The sequence below is a fragment of the Ranitomeya imitator genome, chromosome 2 (assembly GCF_032444005.1).
Source record: "Ranitomeya imitator isolate aRanImi1 chromosome 2, aRanImi1.pri, whole genome shotgun sequence".
Taxonomy (NCBI): domain Eukaryota; kingdom Metazoa; phylum Chordata; class Amphibia; order Anura; family Dendrobatidae; genus Ranitomeya; species Ranitomeya imitator.
This window is the reverse complement of record NC_091283.1, coordinates 565,153,095-565,161,223: the sequence shown is the minus strand read 5'-3', so window position 1 is coordinate 565,161,223 and position 8,129 is coordinate 565,153,095. Positions and strand designations below refer to the sequence as shown.

At 47.2% G+C, this 8,129-nt stretch overlaps 1 long non-coding RNA gene across 1 annotated transcript; it reads right to left on the bottom strand.

Moving 5' to 3' along the window:
* Window positions 1–6,884: 6,884 nt before the first annotated feature.
* On the bottom strand, window positions 6,885–7,528 carry LOC138667596 (uncharacterized). The gene is made up of 3 exons (XR_011318845.1): window positions 7,422–7,528; window positions 7,095–7,181; window positions 6,885–7,012 (listed from the first exon to the last, which is right to left on the bottom strand). It is a non-coding gene; the product is annotated as an uncharacterized lncRNA (long non-coding RNA).
* Window positions 7,529–8,129: the final 601 nt, after the last annotated feature.

The window sequence follows — 8,129 nt, the reverse complement described above, 5'->3', positions numbered from 1 at the left end:
CGTGTTTTCACGGACCGTGTGTCCGTTTGGAAAACACGGAGACATGTCAGTGTTTGTGGGAGCGCACGTATTACACGGACCCATTAAAGTCAATGGGTCCGTGTAAAACACGTACCGCACACGGTGTCCGTGTGCAGTCCGTGTGCCGTGCAGGAGACAGCGCTAGAGTTAAGCGCTGTCCCCTGCATCTGGTGCTGAAGCCGCCATTCATTTCTTCTCTCCAGCATCGTTCGTTGGAGAGAAGATATGAAAAATCTTTTTTTTTTTTGTTGTTGTTTTAAAAAAAGATTCCTGTCCCCAACCCCCTCCCACCCCCTGTGCGCCCCCCCGCCGTTAATAAAATACTTACCCATCTCCCTCGCTGGCTCTCCCTATGGGTGGAGCCGCATATTCATCACTGTAATAGGCGGCACCACGTGACCGCTCATACAGGAGAAGCTGCGGCGAGGACAGGAAGCAGCGCCAGCGAGGGAGACGGGTAAGTAATTTATTAACGGCGGGGGGGCGCACAGGGGGTGGGAGGGGGTTGGGGACAGGGATCTTTTTTTAAAACAACAACAAGCAAAAAAAAAAAAGATTTTTCATATCTTCTCTCCAGCGAACGATGCTGGAAAGAAGAAATGAATGGCGGCTTCAGCACCAGATGTAGGGGACAGCGCTTAACTCTAGCGTTGTCTCCTGCACGATCCGTGTGGTCCTCAGTCGGCACATGGGCGGCACACGGCTGCCGCACGTGTGCCACACTGATGTTCAGCGTAAGCACACGGACACACGGACACAGATAATTCCGGTACCGATTTTTCGGGTACCGGAATTATCTGGACGTGTGGGACTGGCCTTAATGGGTTTAAATACAAATGTGTAACTTGGACGCCATCTACCATGTGCAGCTTATTATACTAATGTTTTCACATGGAGTTTTTCATTATGGATCTTTCTCACAAAAAAAAACCATCACGTTTAAAAACCACATTGCAAAAAGTTTAGTGAGCAATTTTGGCATTATTTTATGTGTGTTTTTCTCCTTGAGGTATTATTTACTTCAACTGATTCAGTAGTCAAATTTGGATTGTATTTTCCTAGCAGAAAACGCAGGTTCACACTCACTTTTTATTTTTTAGATAGATTTTGGAGAAGATTGTGATTTAAAAATGAAATGAAAAACCACTTCAAGTACTGATTGGATCACCTTCCATTTCATTTCAATGGGAAAACACACCTTTATTGCACATGGAGCTGTTTTTTCCATGTCGAGTTGTTTTTTTCTTTTTTCTGCGTGAAAAAACATGAAAAAAACATGTTCTTTTATATATCACTTCCCAAGCAATTTAGTTTGAAAAACACTTTCTAAACTCAAAAAAACATACTAAATGTAGTGCTGTGTTCTTCACGGGGAGGATAGTGCTATGTCTGGAGACAAGTGAGATTTCCTTTGGTAGGTTTACACACACACAACACCTTCCAGGCCAGGAGGGGGAGCTCCAAGCCCTGTTTTGGGGCAGCTTCCCTGGAATAAAGATCCTGGTTTGGAGGCGGAGACAGCTCAGTTAGTAGTAGAAGTCTGTGTGCGAGGACAGACAGGAGTGGAGCACAGAGGAAAGTGAAAGCTCCAAGAGGCCATGAGCAGGCCTCTGAAGAGTATCAGCACAAGAATCTGGGTATCGGGAGCCCGAGGCTTTTGTGGATTATAAAAACACAGAGCAGAACCAGAGGGTATTGTTCTACAAGGACTTTGCTCATAATTACCTGTGGCATAGCAGCACCTAGGAGCCTGGAGTCACCAAGAACAGACCCCAGTTCACACGGCCCGAGCTGCCTGCCATACAGGTACCTGTCCTAGGACAGCAGAACGATTAAAGATCTTGTTGAAACACTTAGTGGCAGCAGGGACTTACAGACAGAAAGCGCAGAGTGGTAGGTTCCCACCTGACTTACCCAAGGGAACTTGCTTGTCTCTGGACTGCCCGGACTTCTCAGCCTGCCCTGTGATCTGGTGCCCTGGACTGTGGATGTTGAAGTCTTCAGTAAAGGTAAAGAGACTGCAACCTTGTGTCATCGTTCTTCTCTGCACCTCTCACCATATCACTATCTACACACCAGAAGCCCTGGGGATATACTTCATCTGTGGGAAGTTACACCATCAAGCTGCCATAACATCATGCCAGCGGACCCCCTAAAGCAGCGTCAGTCATCCTGACCGAATACCTCAGGTGGCATCACGAACATAACTCTATCCCTTTAAAGACCTTTCCCTTTTACATGGGTGCCCTGGGCCACGGACAAGGTTGCAGCCACCGTGACATCCCCCTGTAAACTGAAGGACCCAGTACCGAGTGACCCCTGGCCCATGGGGCGACTCAACAAAAATATGTATCATAGCAGAAAGAACTTTCCAGAATTGTTACACTTGAAGTCAGCCTAAACAGTGGTGGAGCAGGACAGTGGCGTCACTAGCACCAAAGAACCAGGCACAGGTCCCGGACACCTTGGCTGGTGCCCCTGATATCTGGCGAGCACCAATTTGAACTATATCGCCGTCAACATGACGCCCGTGTAAGGAGGTGGCTGAGAACCCCATTGCTTCCCCGCTCTCCTATGTGCTGGTCCCATGCACTTTATGCACTATCTGTATGTTAACATATTAATGTGCTGTGTTTGCCATGTTTCATAATGTATATGTGTTGATGCAATGTATGATCCCCCTTTTACTCTGTACTGTCTTAACTGGTATTGGATTACTGTTGTGCTGTATTGCTCTCTGTGCTTTACACTGCACATATTAGAGGCAGGGACAAAAGGGGTTACTTTAGGTGGCAGGACTTGCAGCCTCAAGGGAGCAGGAAGTTCCTGCTTCTGGAGCAGAGCCCGCCAGGCATGGCCGTGGCAAGTCGTGTTCCAGCGTCTGGAGCCAAGGACTACCCTGGAGGGGAGAGAAAGTGTTGCCCCGTACCCACGGGCAGTGAAGTGGGCACAGAGCTACATAGGTGCCCCTCCGAAGGGACTTTAAACATCCAGATTCTGGCATATGTGCGTCCCCATCCGGGACAGAAGGAGCCCCCATCTGAGGCATGAGTGTGTCCCCGTCTGGGACAGAAGGGACCCCCAGCTGGGGAGAATATTTGCTGCCAGGACTGTCAGGCACTGAGACTGAGTGAGTGCTCTGCCGAAGGGACTATAAGCGTCCAGATACCAGCCACTGAAGCATCTCCACTACTACTGCTGCTGAGACTGCAGTGAAGAGGAATGGGGAAAGAGAAGGAAGTTTTACTATATTTACTGTAACTACCTTTTCTACCTTTTTCTTACCTATAAAATATATAGTTTTCCCTGCTGGACTATAACTGGATTGTGATTGCCTAGACTGCAGTGACTGGAAAAAAAGGTAACTCGTAAGGGGAGCTGTGTCTGTCCTGTGTATTTCATGTACAAGGTCCTGGGGTATATACTAACTGTGGCTTAGTGGATTCGGCTGGAACTACCACCCCGGACCACCTTGTTACACCAATACAGTTTGATCCTATGCCAGACAACAGAGTATAACAAGATCCTTGCCCTACCAATCTCTGTCTTGTAGGTCGCTAGCTGTTGTGGACCTGCGGCCTACAAGATGTCAGTGTCCCAGAGCAGATGGCGCAATGACATCACTATTGCACCACTTGCGCTGCGTCGCTCTTGAATGCAGGGAACTAGAGGAATCAGTACGCTGAGGGACCAGATTAGGTAAGGGTACCGTCACACAGTGCAATTTTGATCGCTACGACGGCACGATTTGTGACGTTCGAGCGATATAGGTACGATATCGCAGGGTGTGACACGCTCCTGCGATCAGGGACCCCGCTGTGAATCGTACATCGTAGCAGATCGTTTGAAACTTTCTTTCGTCGTCCAGTGTCCCGCTGTGGCGGCATGATCGCATGGTGTGACAAAGGTGTGCACGATATTGTATACGATGTAAAGGGCGGAGGAGCTGGCTACGTAGGAGCGCTGAATTCTCCACCTCCCGTGTGCTGATTGGGCGGTACAATACTGTGCGCTCATTCGACAAAGGACTATTGTTCCCAGCGGATAAAACCGGAGCTCTCGAGCGCGCTATTCATTTCTCTCTGTAGCACGTGCTGTGAACAGAACTAAATTCGCTGGATTCCCTGGACTTTTAACTACTAGACTTTTACCGCAAAAGGTATGTATAACGCTACAGCGTAGCATATGTTGCGCTTCAACGGGGATAAACGCTGGAGTGTGGTTGATTGTTCCTTTGAGTAGGGTAGGCCTGAGAACCTCAGGTACACAGCTGTAGCGTGGCCCAATTAATTAATCCTTTTACAGATCGAGATGGTTGACTGCCCCATTTAATACCAGTGGTAACATATATAGTTATTAGATCAATGGTCAGAACATTGTTTTGTAAGCACGTGTATTTATTGTACGCTTGTTTTCTTTTTAGGAACTATGCTCACTTCCGATGAGAGTTCTGTTGTTGCTGCTGCCCTGGTGTTTGAGGCAGCACGTCTCCAAGAGGAGAGATGTCCTAAACGAAAACGTCGCATGTGGACCCGGAGCTGGCTGCAGAAAAGATCCACATTGTCACACATGGGTCTCATAAGAGAGTTACGTGACAATAACCCTCAAGATTTCCGAAACTACCTTCGGATGTCCGAGGAATCCTTCAAAATAATACTGTCTGCTGTTACGCCACTCATACAAAGGTGTGATACGCCGATGCGTGCAGCCGTGCCCGTGGAGGAAAGGTTGGCGGTGACACTGCGCTTCCTGGCAACAGGAAGGTCTCTTCAGGATTTGCAGTTTTCCGCAGCTGTTTCAAGACCTTTCCTGAGCGTTGTGATTCCGGAGACATGCGCGGCCATTGTGCAGAGCTTAAGGCATTATATGGAGGTACTACTATATTTTTTTGGCTGCTGTGTTATGTCTCTATATGTTATACTAGCAATTGAACCCGTTCGACGCCCTGATGGCGAGCATTTCTATAGGTATATGTTCTACATCCTATCATGTGCTGCTCCCATCCTGCGCCCCCATTCTGACATGTGCTGCTGTGATCCTGAGCCTCCATTCTGACATGTGCTGCTACCATTTTGCGGCTCCATTCTGATATGTGCTGCTCCAACCCTGCGCCACCCTTTTTTATTTGCTGCTCCCAACGTAATTTTATTGATTAAATTATTTAGATATATTGTTTAGCACCCCCTCTGAGTCACCGAAGCCATCTGAAAAAATGGCTGCCTGCATACTCTGGGTTGTTGACTTTGTTATACTAATCCATACTGCGCCTCAATCACTGTAGGATGTCCACATAATATGTGCATAATATATTTGACCTAATTAGTACATGTTTCCTTCTCATCTTGCAGTTTCCCAAGACGGCCGATGACTGGAAGAGGATTGCTTCCGATTTTGATGAGCTGTGGCAGTTTCCAAACTGCGGTGGTGCATTAGATGGAAAGCATGTGCGCATCACGCAACCAGCCAACTCTGGATCCTTTTTTTTCAACTACAAAGGATATTTCAGTGTGATCCTCATGGCCCTTGTCAATGCAAACTATGAGTTTGTCGATGTGGATGTTGGCATGAATGGTCGAGTCTCCGACGGTGGTGTTTTTGAACACACTTCATTTGGGGAAAGCTTGAGGAACAATGAACTGCTGTTGCCACTAAATGAAGACACAAAAGCAAACCTAAATTTTGTCTTCATCGCTGATGAAGCTTTCCCTCTTCATCCACATTTGCTGAAGCCATTTGCACAGAGAACACTCACACCGGAGCGCAGAATCTTTAATTACCGGTTGTCGAGGGCCCGTCGTGTGGTTGAAAATGCCTTTGGGATTATGGCAAATCGGTTTAGAGTGTTCCACACAGCTATCAACTTGAAGCTGCCGTCTATAGACTTTGTGGTTTTGGCATGCTGTGTGCTCCATAATTTCCTGAGACGTCATGATACGAGCTCCTATTCTCCTCCTTCGTTTATTGATGCAGTGGACGCAAGAACCGGAGATATTGTGCCCGGGGAATGGCGTACACAACCTGATAATTTTACAGCTCTTCAAGCTCTTGGATCTGGCAGACAGGCAGACGATGCAAGGGACTGTCGCGAAAAATACTGTCAGTACTTTAATGGTTCTGGAGCTGTACCCTGGCAGGATCGCGCCGTATAAAAAAAATTTTTTTTTTGCTTTGTTGTCATATAAACCTCTCTAAATAACTTTAAATGTGATGCCTATAAAATGGTGCTGTTAACCCTTATAGCTTGGTAAACATTAAAGAAATAATGCGAAGATTTTTGGGTTTTTTTGTAACACTTTCTTGGTTTTAAATTATTTTACAACAAAATATAACATATCCCCCCCCACAAAAAAAAAATTATCTCCGGCCCAAGAGGTGTCGCAGCGTCACGCCCTGCTGCTCCACTTGACTCTGGAGGAGCGCTGCTGTCTGCTGCAGGAGCGCTGCTGTCCGCTCCAGGCGCAATTGTTTCGCCAGGAGCTCTCTTACGGTGGCCGGTTCTGTGGATAGAAGAGGTTGGAGAACCAACGTTGATTCCACTGAAAATACATCTCGACCTCTGGGGCAGGACCAAATTTTCTGTGTTGTAAATTTCTATTTGGTCTGGCACCACAGGGCGATGTAAATTTTATTACATTTTACAGTTTTAGTTGTCTATGGTGACATCCAGCAGAAAACCACTCGCATTATCTTGATACTTACGGAGAAGGGATGCCGGTTCCTCATTGCCAGAACCAGAGCTGCTAATGTCCCATCCCAGCGATCTAGCTGCAGCAGCTAAAAGGAAATAATAACAGATCTGGTTAACTATGGAACACGCCGTTGGGAAGCGCTCGCTGTTTTGGTCACTTACGTATGTTAGCTTCTGGGGAGAATGCCGCCGACCCGGGGGAGGAAGAGGAGTGTCGAAAGGGAGGTGTTGAGGGTGGTGTAGGGGTGCGAGGCTGTCTGCTGTCTGGTGGTGGCGTGGTAGGCCGCTGGGTCATTACTGCGTCTGTAATGTATTCAAATATTTCCGCTACCCTCTTATGTCCCGTATGCAGTTGAAAAACTGTAATCTATGATTGTTAACTTACGTGACGTCACGGACTGTGGGCTCCCGCTGGTGGTGGATGCTGTGGTGCTGCTGGCAATGGCAGGTACCTGTTGCCGCCGCTGTCTCTCTACACAGAAAGTTAACAAACGCAATCTTTAAAAACACATGTAGAGTGCTGCAGATCAAAGCTAACAATATACAGAAACATAAAATTTATATCACACTTCACTGGGGTCGCAACAGATGGTGGAGGCGTGGTAGGCCGCTGGGTCATTACTGCGTCTGTAATGTCTTCAAATATTTCAGCTACCCTGTTATGTCCCGTGTGATGTTAAAAAAAAAATGCAATAAATGATTGTGAACTTACGTGATGTCCCGGACTGTGGGCTCCCACTGGTGCCTGAAGATGGGGTACTGGTGGCAATGGTGGGTCTGACTTGCCGCCGCTGTCTCTCTACACCTAAAGTAAAGAATCACAATGTTTACACACAAATGTTGAGTGCTGCAGATCAAAGCTTACAAAATACTCAAACATAAAATAGAGATCACACTTTACAGGGGTGCGATACTCAGACATGTATGTGGGCTCTGGTGTTCAATGGTCTTCCTGTCTTTGGAAAACGTATTATTTCATCATTAGGCCAACCTCCTCCGTTAATATTTATGGGAAATTGAGAAAGTAAAAATTATGGACATCTTAATAATTTCAAGATGGTGGTTGAGATTAGGGAACCCGACAAGTTTTCTCACGGACAACGCATATTCTGCTTGGAAAATAACTAAATTTTACCAAAACGGGGCATGTGTTTTAATGCATTTGAGGTCACGTTGGCAACCATGAGCGCAAGCCTCCCTCCCAAACCCCCCCCCCCCCCCTCCTGACAGCGTGCATCCCCACATACTAGTACTTGCCTCGCCTTGCCTCCGCACGCAACTCAGCAAACATTTGTGGCGTTTTATAGCGGAGGTCAGCCCATTTTTTACGCAGCTGAAGCTGACTGCGGCAGACGCCAAACCTCCTCTCCATCATTCTTGTTATGTGGCCAAGCACTTCTCGCTTGTGGATGTGTGGGTG